This window comes from Arvicanthis niloticus, chromosome 8 (assembly GCF_011762505.2).
Source record: "Arvicanthis niloticus isolate mArvNil1 chromosome 8, mArvNil1.pat.X, whole genome shotgun sequence".
NCBI lineage: Eukaryota > Metazoa > Chordata > Mammalia > Rodentia > Muridae > Arvicanthis > Arvicanthis niloticus.
The window spans coordinates 16,440,662-16,464,238 of record NC_047665.1 but is presented as its reverse complement, the minus strand read 5'-3'; the positions used below and the strand labels follow the sequence as shown (position 1 = coordinate 16,464,238).

Genomic DNA, 23,577 nt, shown 5'->3' with positions numbered 1-23,577 from the left:
GTAGGGACTGAGAGAGAACCTGGAGGCCAGGTCCACTTTGGTATGTTAAATATGCACTCAGACCTCAGCCACTTGTCCTGGGTCCGAAACCCAACAAGTGACAACTCACAAACCTGGAAACCTGGAGCACAATGCATAGCCTGCAGGGAAGTCAACAGGTTGGAGGGTGTCCCTTCCAAGTAACTTAGTTGTTTTAAACCAGCTTGGCTGGTTTTTGCTTCTTCCAGGTAGCTGGTTTGGCCTCAGAGTCTTCTTTGCAGCTTGGCTCTGGTCTTCTGAGAGCTTTTACTGCTTACTCTGGTGGATGGGGTCTAGTGAATCTGGTCAGCTTCAGGGACTTCCTGAAGTTCTTTTGTGTTGTCTGCCTTCCTGCTTAAGGAGCTTCACTACAGGATGGAATATTTCAATCTCCTAGGAACAGGTAGAAATGCCATGTTGTGTAACCAACCCCCATATTGACCCATTTTCTATAGAGTCATTCAGTTATCTTCTGAATGAAATTTATTTATTCAGGAATGGTAACACATATCTGAAATGACCTGAAATCCCAGCTCATAGGAGAAAGTTGCAGGAGCTTCAGGAGTTCAAGGTCATCCTCAGTGAATATGTGACCATCCTAGGCTACATGTGACTCTACCCAAAAAAGAAAAAAGAAAAAGAAAAAAGAAAAAGAAAAAAGGAAGGTGAAAAGAATCAATGAATGAATGAATTTCTTCCTGGGATGAAATCATTTATTCACTGTTGCATTTCTGGCATGACTAAAACATAATCTAAATACATGTTATTACCCCAGAAACAACAATAAGATCTAATGAAGATTTTGATCAAGATCTCATATGAAGATATGAATTGTAATATATAATATAGTTTGTTATAATTAACTCCTGGCTTATAACTCTTTCCTCAAGGCGAGTTGTAGAGACTCTAAATTTTCCCTGCCTATAGGTGGTGACTTGGTTGCTTATCTCATTTCTGTGACAAAATGCCTGACAAAGGAAATTTCAGGAGGAGGAGGGTTCATCTGGGCTCAAAGATTGGAGTTACAGTTTATCAGCATGGAGTGAGCTTGGTGACTCTAGCGGTCAAAGCCGGAGTGTGAAGAAGCTGTTCATGTTATACTAGAAATTCAGAAGCTCAGAGAGATGGGGGCTGAGTTTGCTTTCTTTCCCTTTTCCTTATAATTCAGTCTGGATTCTACCCCACGGGTAAGTTTTCCTTCCTCAGTTCAGCTGCTCAGGAAGCATCCTCATGAACCCGTCTAAACATGTGTTTCTTAAGTGTTTCTAAATCTAGTCACGTTGACAATGAAGATTAATCACCACAAATCTCCCCACTGCCAATTGACACGCCCGAACATCACTTTTAAATCATAATGTTCCACCCCTGGTTGTCAAAGGCTCATAGATATGTTATAACACAAGATGCATTTAGTTCATCTTTACGGGACTGTCAAATCTTAACTGCTCTAACATTGCTCAGAAGCCCCAAAGTCTGGAGTCTCTTCTGAGATTCAGGATACTCTCTTAACTATGAGTCCCAGGAAGAGGAAATATTCATTTTTGAACGTTTGGTATATGAGTGAGGATACCAAAGAAAAACTGTATGGGAACAAGACCAAATCCTAGGATGGCAGATAGCAAACCATGTAGCTTCATGTCTGGCATCTGGAGCTGGTGATAGCCTCATGTGTGAGCCAGCCTTCCAGCTCTGCTGCCTGTAACACACATGGCTTCTCTCTCAGACCACCTTTAGTCTGTACCTACAGTTTTTGTCAATAGATGTCCCTAGGGGCTGCCATATCCAATATATTCATTTTCCATTTCAACTCACACTTGAGTCTCACGGTTCTATGCCGTGGCCGCTTAGGCAACGTGAGCCTACCATGTATCCCCTGGCCTCATGGAGTTTCTAGAATCTTGGTGCAAGCTCTATGACCCTACAACAGTTGCATTTTGCACAGCTGCAAAGCCAGCACCACCTGAATGCCATTACTAGGTTCTCCGGCCAGCCCAATATGTAATATCGTGCCCTTCTGCCAAATCTGTAGGGGCCCCTGTGCTCCTTGCTGGCTGAACCTGGACAAACACTTGTGTGGGTGGCAGGTTTGGATCAGGCAGCGTTCCCGAGACAGGCTGTCTCCTTTCACATGAAAATCCCATTTTCACAAGTTGGAGTCCTCAGTGGGTGTGGTCTCGCGCTCTGAGCACCGTCCCTAATTTTCTTTACAATTATAGCTCCGTTCTCTACACCCACCTTGTCTTTAAACCCCACTAATTCTCTTCTCCTCGCCAAACTCTACGTCTTTCATATCTTTCTGCTCTCGCTGGACATGAGGGACCTGCACAGGTTTGGCTCTCTGACCCTTCTCCTGGGTTTCTATAGTAACTTACTTTATAGCATAGATATGCGTGCTGATAGGGAGATGGCAAGGCCTACCTGTCCCAACTCTTTCTGGCCTCTCCGTGTAGGTGCAAAGTTGATTGCTTACTTGCTATCAGGGGGAGACCTTCCTCCTCTTGGACAACCTACCTAATACTGTGTTTCTCTTCATTAAAAAAAAGTCTCAGGATTTTTTTCTATCTAGAGTGCCCTTGGGATAGTTAAGGATACGCAGTTTAGATCAGCTTTGCTCAAGTCCGTGGATAAAATAGATCTTTTTATTTTCTTTGTGTGCTTGTCTTTGGGCATGTCTCTCCTTGTCTGTTCCTGCAACCTAAACTCTGAGATTTAATGAGCTGATACAAAAATAACAGCTCAGAACAGGGTGACAAATGAATTTTAACCTCTCTCTCTCTCTCTCTCTCTCTCTCTCTCTCTCTCTCTCTCTCGTTACTTTAAGAGCTGGGTTCCCAGCCCCCATAACATTATTTAGGTGTGTCTGTGTACATACCATAGCTTGTGTGCTTTCAGAGGACAACTTGTGGAATTAGATTCTCTCCTTCTACCATGTGGAGCCCTGGGGAACTGAACTCAGGTTGTTAGGTGGGGCAGCAGACACATCATCCTCCGTACCATCTCCCTAGTCTTCAAGAGCTGTTTTGGGAAAGACTCTTAAGATTTATCTAGGCTCAGACTCCAGAAGTAGGTAATCCGTCCAGTCCATAATACATTCAGCGATGGTCACTATTCAGGGATTAAGATTCAGAACTCTTTGCAGATAGTTTCTTTATTAGGTGTTAATTTGAGGGGGAAACATCATGTAAGGAAACAAAGAAAGAAGGCTACAGTGATTGTGAGACACCGTGTGGGTGTTGGGAATTGAACCCTGCTACTTTTCAAGGGCAGCAAGTGCTTGTTCCTGCTGAGCCGTCTCTCCAGCCCCAAGTTACATGTTTCATACACTGGCCTTAGTGTTACCTCACCTCCTGATCATACAAACAGGCTGTCAAGTGGTAGTCCTGTACTGTCTACTGTGAGCCAAAAATTAACCTTTCCTCCTTATAAAATATATACGTATATAGCCAATGTTTCATTGGGTGTACAATCCTCTCTCTGCCAGTGACAACTGATGTAGCATTTGTAAACTCCGGGGGCTTTCATTTCTAACGTGTTAAGCAAGGTTGGGCTAAATGGGGTCCATGTGGAAGACAGATGGTGCTGACCTATGAAATCTCTTCCCTGCTGAGCCAGGACAAGGCTCCAGGCAGCACTACCAAGGACAGACTTGGCCAGGCCTCGGTATTTCCTAATCTCCCAGGTTGTTCCCAGGGTTCCAGGCACAATTACAAGTTACATCATCACATTCCTCACATGGGAAGTGGACCAGGACCTGTGTGATTAAAGAAGGATCCGTGTGTGGTACGATACCCAGAATGATGTGAGCTAACTCCCCCACCCCCGTTTGATTACATAACAAGAGATTCCACAGAATCAGAGTATAAACAGCAATCAGCACTAAGCAAGGAAGATGAGGGTGATTCCTGTAACTAAGACAGTTCTGCTGTGTTTGGTGGTTCACACCTGAAATCGCTGCGCGTGGCAGGAGATGTGGGAGGATCGTGAGTTTGAGACCAGGCTAACACATGGTGAGCTGAGGGCCAGCCTGAGGTATATGTTGTAACAGTTTTAAAACCCACTCTCCAAATGTTTAGCAAGAAGCAGCTTTAAGGGGAAAGGTTCTGTTTTGCCTTAGAGTTTCATAAGGGATACAGTGTCTGGGAGGTGGTAGCATACACGCCTTTGATACCATCACTCAGGAGGCAGAGACAAGTGGATCTCTGTGAGTTCAAGGACCCCTGGTGTGCATAGTGAGTTCAAGGACAGCCAGAGCTACAAGTTTTGAGACCCTGTCTCAAAAAAACCAAGAGGAAGGAGGAGGAGGAAGAAGAAGAGGAGGAGGGAAAAAGAATGGTTGAGAAAGAATGATGGCTGGAATATGAGGTAGCTGGTCATGTGCCCTTCTCCACTTTTATTCACTCTCTTCAGCAAGGCCCCACCTCCTAAAGCTTCCATAACTTTCCAAAACACTGCTACCAGCTGTGGACCAGTTGTTCAAGTAGGTGACCAATGGGAGACATTTCACGTTCAAATTATAACAAAATGGAACCAGGTAGAGGGGGAAGCAAAGGAGGGGTGAAGAGAGTAAAATAATATACACATATGAAGTTGTCATACGAAAGCCCATTATTGTATGTACTGATTAGGTCTAGGCATGGTAATGCATGCAAGTAATTCCATTACTCAGAGTAGGGACACAGAGGCAGGAGGAGTGTTACATGTTCGAGGCCAGCCTAATCTATATAATGAGTTTCAGGCCACCTAGGCCTATATCATGAAACTCTGTCTCAATAATAGTAACAATAATGATAATGATAATGATAATGATAATAATAATAATAATAATAATAATAATAATAATAATAAGTTTGTGTTATTACATTTGATATGTTTTTAAATGATTTCTTTCTCTCTTCTCTCTTTTCTCAAGACAGGGTTTCTCTGTGAGTACCCTTGACTGTCCCGGAACTCACTCTGTAGACCAGGCTGGCCTCAAACTCACAGAGATGTGTCTGCTTCTGCCTCCCAAGTGCTAGGATCAAAGGTGTGTGCCATCAATGCCTGGCAATTTCTCTCTCCTTTAAAAAAAAAAATTGAATTTATTTACTTGTGTAAGTGTGCTTGTGGAGTCTGCTGTCCGTTTTCATCATGTGGCTCCTGATGACTGATCTCAGGTCATCAGGCTCGGCAAGGCTTGGCAGTGCCACTCACTGAGCCATCTCGATGGCCAGTCTCTGTAGCCAGATAACAAAGAGCATGCGCCTTCTTTTCCTCTTTCTTCCTGCCACTCCCGTTCGCAAACGGGTGCTAAGGAAATCAGTATAAACACAGTGTTGGTAAGAGCATTCAATTCTATCGGTAACTTGTGCGTTCACTGGGAAGTGATGCTGTCACTGAAACATAGTGAACACAGAGACAACACAGGAGCCCGAGGTTCTGATTTGAAACAAGAGAAAACATGACAAAGAGAAACATCAGGACATAGTGCTGGAGGTAGGCGAGATATTATTCCTTCTTCATGCCCGTACCACATCTTTGCCTGGCCAGCCTTACATGGCCACTCCAGACTTCCAGGGCTAGGTTTCCAGCATAGGTGTCCTGCCAGCAGGAGAAGCACAGTAGTTTTCCGGAAGGGTGGGAATTCAAGACACTTCCTGTTCTGGTTATAATTTAATATCTCAAGTGTTTTCTGGCTGAGATGCAGACTGAACAAAGAAATCATAATTCAACATGTCGTGAAGTGGAGGAAGGATTATTGGATACTTTGGATGCTGAAAGACCCAGTAAAGTTGTCTTGAGAAAGGTTGTCTTGGTTTCAGCCAAGATGGGTGCTGTGTGCCTGTAATCTCAGCATTTGGGAGGAGGAAGCAGACAGAAAAAGAGTTCAATACCAGCCACAGCTATATAGTGAGTTCAAGGATGTCCTGGGCTGCTGTGTGAGACTCTGTCTCAGCAAAACAACAACAACAACAACAACAACAACACACATACACACACATACACAATGTTAAGAGTTGTTATAATGTTAGGTGCTAGCCTAGAATTGGCTCCAGGGGCCTGATTGCCCTTTGGATCTCTATGACACTTGGGGTCTTTCTCTCCTTGTAGCTCTTCTCTATTCTGTGTGTTGTCTTCTCATTCATGGCTTCCCATCCTCTTTATCTGTAGTTTTAATACGTGGGCACAATCCCACCTTGGCATCATCTCCACTATGGCTTTCCCGCCTCCTCCTCCCCCTTCCCTTTCTTCTCCTCTTTTTCCTTCTCCTCCTCCTCTTCCTCCTCTTCTTATTCCTCCTCTTCTTCCTCTTCTTCTTCCTCTTCCTCCTCTTTTTCTCCCTCCTCCTCCCTTCTCTCCTGTTCCCTTTTCTGCCAGCTTACTACTAAATAACTTCTTCTGACTTTGTAGCTTGAGTTACTGAGAGAGGAAATGTCCAGCCATGTTCAGGTTCTGTGAGTAAGTCATGTCCAACCCACGTGGAGTCCACATCTGCTTGGGTGCCTTGTTTCTGTCCTGTTCTGTCCTGTTCTGTCCTGTCCTGTATTATTTACTTTTCTCCTTGTTATGACCAAATACAGTTTAAGATAGGAAGGAGGGTTTGTTTCGGCCCACAGTTTGAGAGGGTTCTTGGCTGTAGTAGTAAAAAAGTTAATATAGAACTTGGGACCAGAGGCAAGGTTGTTGCTGGGGAAAAATTCACCATATTGTGTTTTCAAGGAACGTGGGTGATTTTGAAACGTTGGAGTAGAAAAGGCATGACATGCTGTCAGCAGAGTGATTTTAGGGGATCCTGGAAGGTAAGCGCTAAGAGTAATGTGTGCAGGAGGTCCAGCCCACGAGAATTCAAAGGGGAAACAGACTCCTTAGCCACTGGGCTAGAAGCCATCCATGTGATATTTTGGTAAAAACTTTAGCTGCCTTCTTCCTGTGCTCTAAGAACTTACCTGAATCAGAATCTAAAAGGAACGAATCCATTTCTTTGGTGGGAGGAATTTCAAGACAGCACAATGCTGAACCTCTGGCGTGTATACTGCTGATCGCTTGTATTTGGGATTGCAATGAAAAAGAGCAACAAATAAGGCAGAAAGAAACGAAAGCATGTGCAGTTGGAGAGGAAAGTTTCTTGGGCTGCGTTTGAGGCTGTAGTTAAGATTAGCGCAGGTGGGAGCCGTTGGATAAAGCCTTCCTGCTCTTCACAGGGAAGGATAGAAAAGGTGCCCTCAGGCAAGGCCCCACCCAGCTAAGCCTCCAGTTTGTACTAGAAAGCCGAAGACGACATTGCTTGTCTAGAAAGCAATTACGTCAGCCCACAAGAGCTGCTGTTACCATCGCAAGCTCGCAGCTAAACTTGGTAGTACCATCCAAATGATACTGATTTTGGAAAAAAGATGCAAGATAGAGGGGTATTGGGATAATCTCTTGTGTTCTGTGTGGAAGCATCACCTATCAACAAAAATCTGATGGACAATAAGCTGAAACAGGATTAGGAGGTGAGATATCCTCTGTGTGTGTGTGTGTGTGTGTGTGTGTGAGAGAGAGAGAGAGAGAGAGAGAGAGAGAGAGAGAGAGAGAGAGAGAGAAACTCTGGGAAATAGCGAGGTGCCTGTCTGGACACATTTGAAACTTTAGTCACAAAACTATTATGAAAAATTATTATATAAATGATATCAGCATTTGGGAAGTGGAGGCAGCAGGAAAAGGAGTTGAAGACCAGCTATAGCTATATAGTGTGTTCAAGGACATCCTGTGCTTCGTAAGACTCTGTCAAACAACGTGGGCTTGTGCTCGCACCAGCACACACACACACACACACACACACTCAAAGGTAGAAACTGTTATTGTAATTAATTAACTAGAATTACTTTTTGCCATAAAATGCTTTTTAATGTTTTTGTTTGCACCTGTCTCTGAACTCAGTCCTCTTTGAACTGCCCTGTCTTGTCTTTCTAGAAAAAGATCTGTGTTATAGCAAATTTATAACTATTGGGGTTTTTGTTTGTTTGTTTGTTTGTTTATTTATCCCAGCTAGCTCCCAAATAAATGAGGCAGAGACAATTAGATTTATTTGATAAGCTTACAGCACAATAACTGGGCAATTGATAATTTATTCTAATAATTCTATAAGAATCTGGCTACCTCCCAGCCAAAATCCTCAATATATTTGCATTTTAGTGTTGATTTGGCTCTCTTAGCTCCAGCTGTTTTCTCATGGTGTCTGCCCAACCCTCAACCCATGGCTAATCTTCTCTTCCTCTTTCCTCTACCCTTCCCCTCACTGTAATTGGAAGTCCAGCCCTGCTCTCTCTTCTGCCCAGTCATTGGCTGATCAGCTTTTATGGACCGATCAGAGAGCCATGTTTACACAACATTGAAACAGGAGATTCTTAGAATAAGCATTCCAAAGCCATGTCCACTTGCAACCAGACGGGGGAGGGAGGGAGAGGGGGGCAGAGAAATCAGCATTTGAATAATATAAGGATAATTCTTACATGATGCACAGAAACATTACATCTATAGATCTGCATGGCTTTAAACTTGGTCCCCGTCCCATGGGCCCCTGGGCTATGTGGACAGCTTAGTGCCTCAGTTCTCGGCTCTCCTCAGTAGTGAACAGTCCCTGGAATTCTTTCTTCAGTTAAGAAGAAAGAAGTCTTTGTCCTTTCAGCACTAGCTATTGTCTAGGACTGACATTCAGAAGTCCCACTTGAAAGGCATTTCAGAGATGTCTGGCGCTAAGGCCATCTAAGAGAAAAATAAACTAGGTTTACATTTTCCCCCTGTAAATCTAGAAGGTTTTAGTTTTGAAAATAAAATAGTTTTGAGGCTTCCCTTGTTAAAATACTTCTTGAAAGACAGAGAGGGGGAAGGGGAGGGGAAGGGGAGGGAGAGGGGAGGGAGAGGGGCAAGGGAGAAGAATACGGAGACAGACAGACAGACAGACAGACAGACATGAAAATAGGACTGGCTGTAAAGAAGGGACAATCAGCAGTGGTTCCAGAAGCTTGGAAGAGGGTCGTGAGTAGCGAATGCTATCAAAATGCATCATTTGGAAGTGTGAAAATGTCTCTAGCCCATTGTTATGCATAATTAATATCTGCTAATGACTCAGCCGAAAACCCACAGTTTGACAAGTTGGCTTTTGTGTGATTCTCTCGGATTTTTTTTTATTTGATAATTTCTCCCTCTCTTTAAGAGTGAACTTTTGTGTTCTGAATAATTGCCTTTGACAGCTCTTTAGATGAACTCTGGTACCCACAGACCATGTCCCAGAATCTGTGGTTACGCAGGTTATGTCTGTCTGTTTGTTGCTTTGATAAATGCTGGAGAGGAAAAGGTGGAGAAAAGAAATGTTTGTCTTGAGTCATAGTTTCAGTTTAAAACCCATTGCCACTTGACTGCATGTTTCTGACCTACATTGAGGAGAAAAAACATGGAAGGGGCAGGTGTCTACAGGGGGCTGTTTACCTCATGGTAGTCAGGAGAGAGAGAGAGAGAGAGAGAGAGAGAGAGAGAGAGAGAGAGAGAGAGAGAGAGAGAATGAATCTATTTCAGCCCCAACCCCAGCTGCCTGTGTCCAGGGTGGATCCACAGGTCCTTCTTTTACTAATCTTCCCTAGAAACATCCACCTCATACATACCCCCCACATGCATGTCACACACTCACTCATCTTCACACACAGAGAAGTGTGCTTTACTAATCTTTGAGGCACCTCTCAATACAGTCAAGTCGGCAACCGTAGTTATCTATCAGAGGTGCACCCTTTTAAACGTTACTCGCATTTCTGAAGTGCTTTTCTCAGAGATTCATGTTGATCATTTCCCTGGCTCCCCAATAGAAGGTGTTAAGGAAAACCATCCTTAGAAGAAAGGGAGAAAAGCAATACCACCATGCCTCGGATGAGCGATGAAGGACAAGGAACAGAACCAATACCTGGAAAATACACCGATACTCTGACTTGGGGTAGGGTTCTCTCCTGATAAAGCCATCACAAATTGAAAACATGGTACATCTAAATATATGTGACACATTTAACACAGAAAATACCATAGTCTCTAAGATGGGAATGGTAGGACAAGCCTTCAACTCAGGAGGCAGAAGTAGGTGGATCTCTATGAGTTCAAGGCCAGCTTGGTCTACATAGTGAGTTCAGGACAGTCAAAGCTACTAGACATTATCTCAAAAAATCAAATACATGTATATGTATGTATATGTGTGTGTGTGTGTGTATGTGTGTGCCTGTGTGTCTGTGTGTATAAATACATACATGTATTTATACATATATATTTGTATGAGTTATATATATTTAATATGTATATATATATATATATATATATATATATATATATATATATATATATATAGTCTGCCTTATCATACATTGCTCCTACAATGCTGAAAGCAAAAGGTAGAACCGTTTTATGGATATGAGCACTAGAGTCTCTCCTGTCTGAACCAGTGCAATAATGTTAAGTGTGGTATAGGGTAGCCAACCGCCCACCTTCTGATTGACACTGATGCCCACTCTGCAGGAAGGCATTCACATCTGAAGCTGTAAACCAGGTAGAGCCTGTGGCTGGGGACCTTACAGGCCTTAGTGCAGAAGCAACTGCTGTTGTTTTGCTAAATGAACATGACGTACCCATAAAATGGCCTTCTAAATAACTATGTTTATGCCCGTAGCTCAGAGCTACTGTCAGCTTTTACCAGAGAAACGTCTTTTTTGCAATGGCCACTGCAAAGACTCATAACTGGTCAAAGTACTGAAAAATAAATAAATGCTCAGCCAAAAGTGGGACAGATATATCATCCCCTCTAAGGCCCAGGAAACATCCCAGAAGAAGGATGGTTAACAAAACATGAGTAGGAGAAGCTGGGGAGGGCCTATGGAATGCTGACTTGCAGGTATGGTGTGGGTGCTACACTCTTAAACTCACAGTAGCTGTGGTTACCTGGCCAAGATCTATACAAGACTGAGCCCATCAATACCAGGTCACAGAAGAGAGAGGGACCGTGGGACCCAGCTCTCCCTAAGGAATTATACAAAGTTAAGAAATAATGGAGCGATGGTTTCTTACTGGTGTAGCCTCTTACTAATGGCAAAGTGCCCATGGTCCTTCAAACAACCTCAATGAAACTAGTTGGGACGGACACACACACACACTCACACACACAGAGAGAGACACACACACACTTACATGCTTACTCACACACTCACACATACTGAACTAATGTAAAATAAATAATTTAAAGAGTGATGCCAGGTTAACGCCATCCAAAAATAAGCTACTGTGGTTACATTTATTTCAGACAAAGTAGACTCGAGAACCAGGAGAATTATTATGCAGAAAAATATTATGTAGCTAGACAAAGGTCATTTAGGGGCTGGAGAGATGGCTCAGTGGTTAAGAGAGCTTACTGCCAAAGGAAAAGGATTAAGATTCCAGCACCCACATCATGCAGCTCACGGAGGCTCCAAGAGATCCAACTCCCCCTTTTGGTCACTATGATCACCTGCTCACATGTGTGTGCATACACACACTCAAACATATACACATAAGTTACATATTTTTAAAGGTCACTTGAAGTGGAAATTTGATTGTGTCATGTAATACAGACTCACATGGTGTTTGTCTGAGGTGAGACCCCTGAGAGGACACGTGGTGTATGGAGAGCGTAAGTAGGATTCAACAGTCAGTGTTGGGGCTCTTGCGTAGCTAGCTGTGCAAAGCTTTGTTGGTCTCCCTTCATTGAGAGAGGCACAGCAGAGAACTTCTCCTGGCATCCTAGCTGATTCTGGTCACTCTCCCTGAGGAGGCCTGGCTGTTTCTTCTGGATCATCCCACCACCGCTGCTGATTCATGTTTGGTATCCTGACAAACGGAGTTTGGAATCACCCCCAAAGAACTACTTCTAAACAGGTCCACATCCCCTTGTCCTACTTACTGTCTTTTCTCCCATACCTTTGGACAGTGGGCTAGAAGGGGACGGGGCCACACATTTGAAAATCCTTATTAAAATAGGCCTTGAAAACTCTAAGTCTATGGTCACTTATTTAAGACATAACATTAGTTTGCTGTGCATGTGTCTCGCCCCAGAGCATAGTCAAGTGTGAAGCCAAAAACTCACAGAACTTCGTGGAGAATCATGAAGTCCATTCAGCACCCCTCAACAGTAATTAACACACAGACCCCAGAGAAATCAAATAAAGGCCACGGAGCAGAACGCTACCGTCGATCTACCAGACCACATTGGCACTCACAAAACGCTGTCTGCCTGACTTTGGACAGAATTGGAAGTGTGAAAATGCACACTCCGGATGCCAGCTACTGGGTGGGATTGATTTCTCTTTGTACAGAAGTGCTGTCTGAAATACTGAATCATATCTATTCCTTATTTTGTGTGAGATTCTCTGCAGATATCCTTTGAACATTTAAATTGTGAGTCCATTGAGAGTTTTATAGTTTTTCTTACCAAAGACTGAGCTAGGACATGGATCGTCATAACTCCCCCTACATACATGGGCAATACAAATGCCATCTTGCTAACAAAAGCCACCCTTGGTGAGATCAGCAAATGTTCCCCTACAAGCTTCTCCTCGGCGCCTCTGTCTTGCTGTTTGTACTCCCCTCTAGTCTGAAGGTTAGGTCACTGAGGGCTGCTCTTCCAAACCTGAAGTCTGACTTTCAGCTAGCCGGGGAAGGGAAAGTCCAGCTCGGCTCCTTCTCCTCCATAACTTCCTGCTCAGCCAGGAGGCCCTTGTGTGTCCATTTGGTTATAAAACTGAAGGACATTTCCAGAGTCTCTGGGGTGAACCAGTGAGCCCATAGAGCACCTTGAGATTCTCACATCAACTGATGAAGGTGATTAATATCAACAAATACATCAAAATACAGATGAGTGATGGTAATCTCCAAGCTGAGGCTGCTTGGACAATGTTGGCTCTGTTACTAAACACGTGATTCTGAGACAGAAACCCAGGAAGGGGCTGCAAACCCAGACTTTCTCTGCATACACATATGTGTCTCCCCCCACTTAATTTGTGGGATTTTAAATAAAATAACCAATTAAAAAATTTTTTTAATTGTGGATTTTTTTGTGGTTTTTTTTTTTTTTTTTTTTTTTTTTTTGACACAGGTTCTTATTTTGTAGCCTAGGCTAGCTTTGAACTTGTGATTTTCCTCCTTCAGCCTCCAGAATGCTGGGATTAGAGGCCTGAGCTCTGCTCCTTACAGGAGCCAATCTTTTATCACCCCCATCATCTGTCCCTGTAGACCAGTGGTTCTCAGCCTTCCTAATGCTGTGACCCTTTAATACAGTTCCTCATGCTGTGCTGACCCCCGACCACAAAAATCACATTTTCTTTGCTACTTCCTAACTGTAAATTTGCTACTATCATGACTCATGATGTAAATATCTGTGTTTTCTGATGGTCTCAGGTGACCCCTGTGAAAGGTCATTTGACCTCCAAAGTGGTCATGACCCCCCAGGTTGGGAACCATTGCTGTAGGGACTCCAGTTAAACATCTGAGATCTCATTCTTAGAAGAACTTATCTAGAATTCTAGGTAACTCCATCCAATTATTCATTCATTTCTCCTTCAACTCTTCCTGGAGATTACTGTCAAAGACTAGATAAATGAATTTCAGCAATGTATCATATTCTTTCCCCACAGTGTCTGTAAGATTATTTCCTGAGCCTTGGATGTCACAAGTTTAGTGACTTTCATTTGATTGCTTGTATTTTCTTCTACATTTTTCAAATCTGTTGCAAGCATTATACACAGGAATAATCTACTAACCTTCTTTTCCATGTGTTTTTATAATTCCACAATCATCAATGCAAAACAGGATCCTCCTTGGTACAGACGAAGAATCAAAAGGTCTAGGCTTGAGTCCTGTCTGTTCCTGTGTGGCAAAGGGCCAGCCATTTGATCTCTCTAAAGATCAACTCCTCTGTAAAACTGGACTAACTTCTGCTTTATTGATCACAGTGTTTGTATGTATGTGGGCCCCGTGAACAGTTATGTGTGCAAACATCTTCTACACTCTAAAGTGAAATGCAGATGGAAGTTGTTATTAAAAGGTTATGATGAACTCAACTGTTTGCTTGTGTGTGTAATCCAAATGCCATAGAAATAGTAACCAGGGGCCCCGGGGCTCTTAACTACAGCAAGTTAAAAAAGGAAAAACAAAAAAATCAAAGGCCTCTTATTCAACACAGAAAACTTTCAAAGAAGAATCAGTGCTTGCCAAGGGCATGCTTGGTGAAGGGAAAGTCTGTAAGGCAAGTTCAGAGGGCAAAGGAGCTTCACCAAACAGGAACAGGACGGGCTGTAATGTATCAACTTCCTCCTCCTCCCTGAACCGCCTGGCTTGGAATTCCTTATCTTATCAACTGGAAACTTGGATCTTAACGGCCAAACTATAAAAATGGGGTGCCTGGTAAGTATGAATCCTTACAGATGCCAAAATCAATATTCCGGCCAAGCCAGCTGTCACTCCTGTGAGGACCTGGATGCCACTTTCGCTTTCAATGGGACAAGGGAAAAGGCCTTCTTCTGAGGTCTTGTCTTATGGTTACAGCTGGTCACAGAGATTAGCAAAGACACCAAATTCATGTTCAACCTCCCTGACACAAATGGGAAGGGAGTTGGGGTAGGAGTGGGCCGGGGAGGGGTGCTTAGCAGGTGAAGAAGGTGTTACAGCCAAGCCTGAGTGAGGACCCATGTTGATCACCCAGAACTACATGGTAAAAGAAGAAAACCAACTGCCTCGCGTTGCACATACACGCACACACTCAACCAAATGAGTAAGTCAATAAAAAATGTAAAATAATTGTTTAAAAGGAGTGCATTAGGGAAGGAAGGGTTTTAGTCATTCCTTGCTTTTACCAGCTTGGGCTCCCACGTGTCCTGGCTTGTTCTAGAAAGGCTGTGTTGGAGAATTCAGTGGAAGTGGGCTGGGCAAGCCGACTGACTTGGCTGGAGGGAGAAACAGTGAAGGGAATTGGCAGTGACTAACTGCTTAACTCAAAAACAACAAAGATTGAGGTCTGTCTTGATAGGATTTCTCCAGCAGCCACACGTTGTTAGAAACGCCTCATACAGTGGTTTGTGGTTTTGCTTGCTCATGGGACTGTTTTTGGGCCTGTTGGAAACCATGCGACAGTTAACTATGAAAGACTCACTGCTTTTTCTACTCCTCCTCTTCTTCCTTCTCCTCCTTCTCCTCTTCCTCCTCTTCCTTCCCCCACCCCCGCCCCACCCCTGCCTCTTTCTCTTCCTTCTTCTGACACTGGCACATCCTACACACAGATCCACAGCGTTTCTGAGTGAAAAGGGATGGGTATGATTTGAACTCATGTGGGGCATCGGCATGTGAGAGGCAGAGCGATCCTAAGATGGTTCTGAAAGTAAATTGTTGAAGAAATTGGCGCCAAAGATCTCTGTGCTGTTAGCACAGCTGGGTTAAGCATCATGGGTTCTTTGAGAAAAGGTTACTTTGAGAAAGCCTGACCTTCAGTGACCTTGATGGGCAGGGCAGGCATCTCATGTGAATTCCCTTCCACAACCGTTTACTGACTCGAAAACAAATGAGAAACACGACAAAGAGCTTCTCACCTTAACATTGCTACTATGAAACCGAGACAAACCCCTCCCTCCCCAGAATACCAAGTCCCGGGAGGAGGCAGAGAAACTGAAACACTGTGCACTGTTGACAGACATGAGAGATGGTACAGCCACTATGGAAACAACACTCTGTCTCAAATACTGAATTCTAGAAAGCTAAAAATGTACCTATCAATTGATCTAGAAAGTCCATTTCTGAGTACATAGATTCTCCTCTTCTTATGATAAGGTAAAATTCTAACTGCTGTTGCGTTTGTTTGTTCTGAGATAGGATCTCCTATAGCCCAGGCTGGCCTCCAATTCACTGAGTAGCAGAGGATAACCTTGAACCCCAGATCTTCCTGCCTCTACCTCCCAAGTGCTGGGATTGCAAGCACTCACCATCATGCCCAGCTAAACCCACGGCTAAATAAAAAATACATTCAATTTAATGCACTTAACCTACCCAGGATCCAGGCTTAGTTACACAGTACACACTAGAGTATTGGTTGTCCCTCTTGATCACAGGGCTCTCCGAGAGTTGCTAATTCCTGTTGCTGCTCAGTGTTGCAAAACAGTGTTGTATTATATACATCAAGAGCTTGGTAAAAGGGCAAAATTCAAAGTACACTTTCTACTGAATGTATTCCATTCACACCACTGCCAAGTCTAGAAGCCGTAAGTCAAGCCATCACAGGCTGAAGGACTTCATGTTGATAAAAGCATGGGGGCTGAGTGTGCCTTAGGAACAGGGTGCAAAAGCATGTGTAAGTCCTTGGGTTAATCTCGGGGATCCAGAACCAACTAGACAGACAAAAGAGGAGAAGCACACAAGCAGGGTAACAAGGAAAGAGAAAGAAAAGAAAGAAAGAAAGAAAAAGAGAGAGAGAGAGAGAGACAGAGAGAGAGAGAGATTGAGGGAGGGAGGAAAGAAGGAAGGAAAGAGAAAAGGAAGAAGGAAAGAAAGAAGGGAGGCATGGAAGCAGGGAGGGAGGGAGAGAGGGGATAAGCATTACAGGGAATAAGTCAGGCTCTCGGAGATATTTGAATATTCAAGCTTCTTATTACAACATTATAGCAGCTCAGGTGTCTATGAACAGATGAATAAGCAAAGGGCAGAGCCAATTACCATATCAATCAGCATTAACGGGGAAACCCCTGTCATGGGCTATACAGATACAGAGAAGGCTAAATTCTGAGCTCAAAGAGCCTGAGGGCTTCCATGCTTCCTGTATGATTCAAACGCCCTAGAAGAGCATTGTGCTGCTTCCTGGGGGAACACAGACACAGCAACTCAGACTCCCCTCTGCCACCCATCCCCAGCTCTGGGTTGATTCTGCCTCTTACAGTGGGCTTATCTTAGGTGCCTTCTCACACAAGGATCTCTGAGTAAAGGCTCCTTTTGTCACATCCCAATGTCCCAGGAAACCTTGCCCAGCCACCTCAGAGGTGGTGCCCCTCCCAGTGCTGGGTTGCAGGTTAAAAATTCATCACGCTTGTCCCTGTGTTCTAAGTGTTTGTGGACACATGGTCTCACAGGAGGTTGCTCCCTCACGTACAGGAGTGGGTGGCCCCGCTGACATCTTAAGGACATCAACAGTCAGTAAGTTCCACACGAGGCACAGGGTTGAGGATCTGGCAGCACTTCCATGATGAAACAAGGTTTATAGGACTCCCCACTTTCATTCTCATCTCCATCCCAACAGCCCTCAAGTCTCACTCCTTTGCCCAGAATGCCTCTCTCTTGGACTCCTAGTCACCTTCCCCACTTACCTTCTCCAGACCTTGTTAAAAACATGTCCTCATTCTAGTTAGAATTTCAGGCCAGTTCCATCCACTCCTTTTCCCCTTCTTCTCCCCTCTCTCTCTTTCTTCTTTATCCTTTTCCTCCTCTTTTCCTTTTCTCCTCCTCTTCTTCCCCCTCGTCCTCTTCCTCCTCCTGTTCCTCCCCATTTCCCTCCTGTTTCCCCTCCTCCTGTTCTTCCTCTTTTTTCTACTTCATCGACATGACTATGCCAAGATTTGAAACCATGGCCTTGCACACGATAGGCAAACACTCTACTGTTGAGCTGTACCCCTGGTCCTAGTTTATTTATTTAACATCATCTTAGCCAGCGTTCCACGGCTGTGAACAGACACCATGACCATGGCGACTCACATAACAGTAAGCTTACGGTTTCAGAGGTTTGCCGCATTCCGGCAGCAGTCAGCAGATGTGGTGCTGGAGCAGTAGCTAAGAATTCTACATCCGGGTCCGTGGGCAACAGGAAGAGAGAGACACTGAGACTGGCTTGGGATTTTGAAATCCTAAAGCCAACCCTAGTGACATACTTCCTCCAACAAGGCCATACCTCCTAATTACTGTCAAGTAGCGCTGTATACTTTGATGACCAAACATGAAAATATATGAGCCTATGGGGGACATTCTTATTCAAACCGCCACAAACATTATATGTGTATGGGATGTGTACATGTGTGGGGGAGGAGCTGCAGAAGATGGCAACAGCTGGCTTCCTCAATCCCCTTCTACCTTATTTTTTAAGACAGGGTCCATCACTGAACCTGGAGCTCACCAAGTCACCAAGGCATCAAGTCACCAAGGCATCAAGTCACCAAGTCAAACACACTTTATGTGTTAACACTTTGAATAAGTAGTTGCTCAATTAATTAAATAAATGAAGGATCGCTGAACTCTCTTGCAGATAAATGAGCAGTTGCCAATCGTTGGTAACCCAAGTATTATTTCTGTGAATCATATTTTTGTCTTGGAGAAACAAAAACCTTTGTCATGCAAAGGGACACGTCCATCTTAAATCTTCACTCCACAGAATTAACCAGTCGGTATTTTTCTGTTGGCATGCTCTGGATTTGTTTCCTCCAACAAACTAAAGCAAAGGTTGCATGAGACAAGCACCCCACTGGGTCGCTAATGAGGATGCTGTGTAGACAGATGTACCTGTACTGGTCTGTGCTTGCCCGCAGCTCCCATAAGGCCCTGTGGCTTGCTGCAGTTCCTGCTGTCCACCAGTGTCCCATCTCACCTCCAGATACCCTACCAAATTAGTACCACAAAAAAGCACAGTATGTGAGCAAAAGGAATCCCCGGATGTCTGTTCTCTAGATGCCCCTGCAGGAATCCAAGGCACTTGGCTCAACCCTCAGTCGTCTACCCACAAGGATGGAATACATCTTGTAAACATTCCTTTAGCTATTTTTAGTTAAGTCTTTTTCTTCCTCAAATTGTGATTCTGTATGTGTGAGGACAATGACCAAAAAGAAATGCTTACCACATAAAAATAAAATCAAATCTGGTGTGTGTGTGTGTGTGTGTGTGTGTGTGTGTGTGTGTGTGAGAGAGAGAGAGAGAGAGAGAGAGAGAGAGAGAGAGAGAGAGAGAGAGAGTCAGTCTACTCTTTTATCCTGTGGGCTCCAAGGACTGAACCCTGGTCATTAGGCTTGTGGGCAAGCTCCTTTCACTGCTGGGCCATGTCCTTGGCCTCTCATTCTCTCTCTGTCTCTCTCTGTCCCTCCTCTCTCTCTCTCTCTCTCTCTCTCTCTCTCTCTCTCTCTCTCTCTCTCCCTTTCTTCTTTCCCACCCTTTGCCTCCTCTCCTTCTCCTTGCTTCCAGTTCTCTTCCCATAGAATGCAATGCAAGTAATGTTCAACAACCGTGGGACCCACATAACCCTCAACTTCCTGGCCGCCATGACCATGAGGAAGAAATCCCTGTCCTTTATTAATTGTTCAGCCTGGGCTATTTTGTTACAGTAGTGCAAAGTACAGATGTAAATGCTAATCTCAGCTTCTGATGTTACTAAAACGGGTCATGGCAAGAAACTCTGGGTGATGACACACAGCCTGGCTGCGCACTTACATGTACCATTTTCTCAGCTCTACCTCCTAATTGGTTGTGTTGTGGTCTATCTATTTATGAATAACAAACTACATTTTAAAAGACATATAACCTCTCCTAGGAAATAACTCAACATACGTTTCTCTGAGATGTATGCACAGGCTAACAGAAACCCACAGCACATGTAACTATTTTATTAATTAATTAATTAATTAATTTAAGATACAAGTGTTCTGAGTGCATGTATACCTGCATGCCAGGAGAGGGCATTAGATTCCTTTATAGATGGTTGTGAGCCACCATGTGGTTGCTGGGAATTGAACTCAGGACCTTTGGAAGAACAGCCAGTGCCTTTAACCATTGAGCCATCTCACCAGCCCCCATTGTAACTCTTTAGTACATTCTTAACTGCACATTGAAAAAGTTTAGGGGTCTTTTACACACAGAGTTCATGAAGCACTCACATTCATCCACTAGACTCAGCTGAATGCACAGTGAGCGCTGAGACCCAGTTCCTGTGATAGTTACTAGGGTGACAATCATAAGCAAAACAAAAATCCCTGCCTCGGGGTAGGAATATAGCTATACAAATAGAAAAATACAGCCGTGGAAGATGGCTCTGAAGGCAGCTACCCCAGGGAGATGAGACCACAGGAGCTGGCAAGACTTTCAACCAGAACCCAGCCTCCATCCCTCCATGGAAGCTGAGCTAGGTCACCACTGACCTGGCATGAATAGGAGCCAGTCAGCAAGATGGCGACCTGGAAGACATCGTAGAAGGGAATGATTATGTATAAAGACAAGAGAGATCATGACATGGAAGAAGAGGCAGGCAGGAGCAGAAGGGTGAGATGGAGCCAAGGATGGTGCTAGAACCCGGATGCTGGACTAGGTTTTCCAGCCTTTCTCCAAGAGGCTGGTGTTCCTCAAAGTGGAGTAGAGGTTAGAAATTTGTATTTATTTAATGTTGTTGTTTGGGGGACTTCTAACTTCATGCCTGTTTGTTTGTTTTTTTTTAACTTTATGCTGCTTGTAGTTTGTTGGGGTTTGGGGGTTTGGGTTTTGGTTTTGGTTTTGACAAGGTCTCATTACATAATCATAGCTGGCCTGGAACTTGCTATGTAGACCAGGTTGGCTTCAAACTCAGAGAGTTCCACCTGCCACTCCCTTTTGAGTGCTAAGATTAAAGGTGCACATCACCCTGCCTCGTTTTGTTGTTATGTTTGAGATGCCCACTCGGAATATAGCTCAGGCTGGACGCAAACCTTACAATTCTCCAGCCTCAGCTTCCTGAGTGTCGGAATTGCAGGTGTGTACCACCACACCTGAGTCAAATATACATATGCAATATTTGTGCAATGACTCTGTGTGTGTGTGCGCATGTGTGTGTGTATGTATGTATGATGTAACATGTTTATACGATTCTCTAGAAGAAATCCGCAGCAGTGGGCACCAAGAATCAAGACAAGGATGCAAAACGAAAGGTTGATACTCTCACAAAGCTGGTTTTCAAGTCTTTCTTGGTATGGGGCTATTTGGGGCTCTATTCTATTTATTGCTTTGCATTGTTGGCATTTGAGACAGGGTTTGCTGTATCCCAGACTGACCGTTAGCTACCCATCCCATGTCAGTCTTCTGCCCTGGCTCCTCAAATGCTAGATTACAGGCACATTTCATCAAGCCCAACCAGGTCAGGTTTCCCAGCCTCATTTTCTAATGGCCTATGACCCTCTGGCCCATGTTAGGTTCCTGGGGATTCCCAATAAGCAGAAGTTCTGTGGAAGTCAGGGAAGAGAAAGGGCCCTGAGGAGAGAAAAGCCTGAGGTGGGTTTTCTGACTCTCACCCTGCACAACCACAGAGATGAGCTGCCTAGGTCCTTGTCAGCAGAACCTGCTTCGTGAGAGTGAGTGGCTGTCTTCCCCGCCTGTAAGCAGGTCTGTTGCTGTGTCCGTGCTCAGCCATACGACCTGGATCCTTTTCTGAGTGTGACAGGATGTTGGAGCTAGGAGGAGGGGTCTTCTCTAACAAGCACCGTTCTTCTCAGGGGCTGCCAGACACGTGCCTGAAGTTGCCCTACCCTATCCTCTGTGTCTCTCGCTCCACACAAGTCCTGCCTGCACTGTGGCTTGATTACCCTCCTACTGCTGCTTCCTCTATCCCAATAGGTCTCTGCTCAGTGCATTTGACCATTGTCCTGCCAAGTCCAAGTGCCACAAGCTTCATAGCTTCAGCAGAGACCCACTGTCTCGTGGTTCTGGAAGCTGGAAATTTCAGGTCAAGGTTTCCAAAGTGTCGATTTCTTGTGAAGCCTCTTTCCTGGACTGCAAATGACTGACCTCTCTCTGTGCAGTCTTTTGGTCTCTTCTCTGTGTGTATTTTGCACTCTGTGTAAGGACTTCATCTTATTGAATGAGGGCCCGCCCTAATGACCTCATTTTAAGTCAATTTCAACATCAAAAACTATTTCCAAAGAGAACAGGTTTCTGAGGTGTTAGGAATTAGGACTCCGACATATTAACTTAGGACACACACAACTCAGTACCAAACACTCAGCTAGTTCCAGGGTGACTTTACACTTCAGAGGGTCACTGGAACACAATAGGCACAATCAATTAATAAGGAGCTCAATGGGACCGCTAACTTATTTGTCCCAATTCCAACTCAATAACCCCTATTACAAAGCAACAATAAATATACATAAACATAAGCTCTGTGGTATTGGAAATTGAACCCAGTGCTTGGCATATATGCTAGGGTAATGCCCAACCACTAAGCTATATATCTGGTGTGAAGAATATGTTTTAAGTATGAAATAAATCTCTAGTTTCTTGGGCAAACACTAATTCCCCTGAAATCTACTCAAAGGATACTGAAGCATAGACATCATAAGCAAAGCTGGACGTAGTGGTATACACTTATCAGTCTAGTACTCGGGAGGTGGAGGTGGGAGGAGAGGGAGTTCAAAGCCAGCCTCAGCTATAGAGTGAGCATGAAGCCAGCCTGGGCTACCTGAGGCCTACCGGTCTTAGGATTGTAACAGTGAAAATCGGTGTGTGTCAAGAAAAAATAAGAGTGTCACAGTGACCCCTTCATGTGGAGCAGATGACCCTGCTCCACGTGGAGCAGACATAAGGAAGACATATGCCACGTGACTGGCATAAGGAAGTCTCAGAAGGTTGTGAGACAAACACTGGATCTACAGCCAATATGAGAACTGCCTTCTGTAGACAAGATGGCAGAGACACCCAGAGGGCATGTTGGCAAGAGCAGCCATGAGAAACAGACATTAGTGGCTTTGCTGGTTTGGTTATTTGTTGGCTGGCGTCTGAGTAACATCAGCCGTGTCTTGGGCAGAGTTTGTTGAATGACTAAGGACAATGCTTCAACTTGTGTCTTTTCTTTTTAATTTTCATCATTCATGTCCATGGAAAATTCGAACAGCTTCCATCCTCATAGTTTCTCGGGGCGTTGGCAGTACACCAGGCGAGTTGCTGTTTCCATGGAGAAAAAATATCTTCTCTCCCTCAGCAGACACATTTTACAATTTGGAAGAATGAATCCAGGAGCGCTCTGTGGTGAGTATGAAAAGGATGCTTACAGCTGAAGGTCAACTGCCTTTGTGAGTGTTTTTACCAGGATAGCCAGTGTCTAGTAAAGACACTTGTGCTGTACCAATGATGACCTGAGTTCTCCAGAACCCACAGGAAAAGGGAGAACTGACTACCAGAAGTCATCCACATTGGTGCCCTGGAGAAACTTTGGTGGCATCTGTGCTGTCTAGTCTATGTCAACCTGACACACAAACTAGAGTTTCCTGAAAGGAGAGACCTTCAATTGATCCATAAGATCCAGCTTTAAGGCATTTCCTCTTAACCAATGATTGATGGAGGATGGCCCAGCCCATTGTGGGTGGGGCCATCCCTGAGATAATGGTCCTGAGTTCTATAAGGAAGCAGGCTGAGCAAGCCATGGAGAGCAAGCTAGTAAGCAGCACCCCTCCATGGTTTCTTCTTCAGCTCCTGCCTCCAGGTTCCTGCCCTGCTTGAGTTCCTGTCCTGACTTCCTTCAATAATGAACAGCACTATGGAAATGTAAGCAAAATAAACCCTTTTCTCCCC

The 23,577-nt window shown here is 44.3% G+C and overlaps 2 long non-coding RNA genes across 2 annotated transcripts; both read left to right on the top strand.

The window, feature by feature from the left end:
* The first annotated feature begins 5,361 nt into the window (after positions 1–5,361).
* On the top strand, positions 5,362–23,577 carry LOC143443184 (uncharacterized). Its single transcript, XR_013111947.1, has 3 exons — positions 5,362–5,490; positions 22,901–23,034; positions 23,476–23,577. It is a non-coding gene; the product is annotated as an uncharacterized LOC143443184 (long non-coding RNA).
* On the top strand, positions 14,097–18,296 carry LOC143443183 (uncharacterized). Its single transcript, XR_013111946.1, has 2 exons — positions 14,097–14,439; positions 18,149–18,296. It is a non-coding gene; the product is annotated as an uncharacterized LOC143443183 (long non-coding RNA).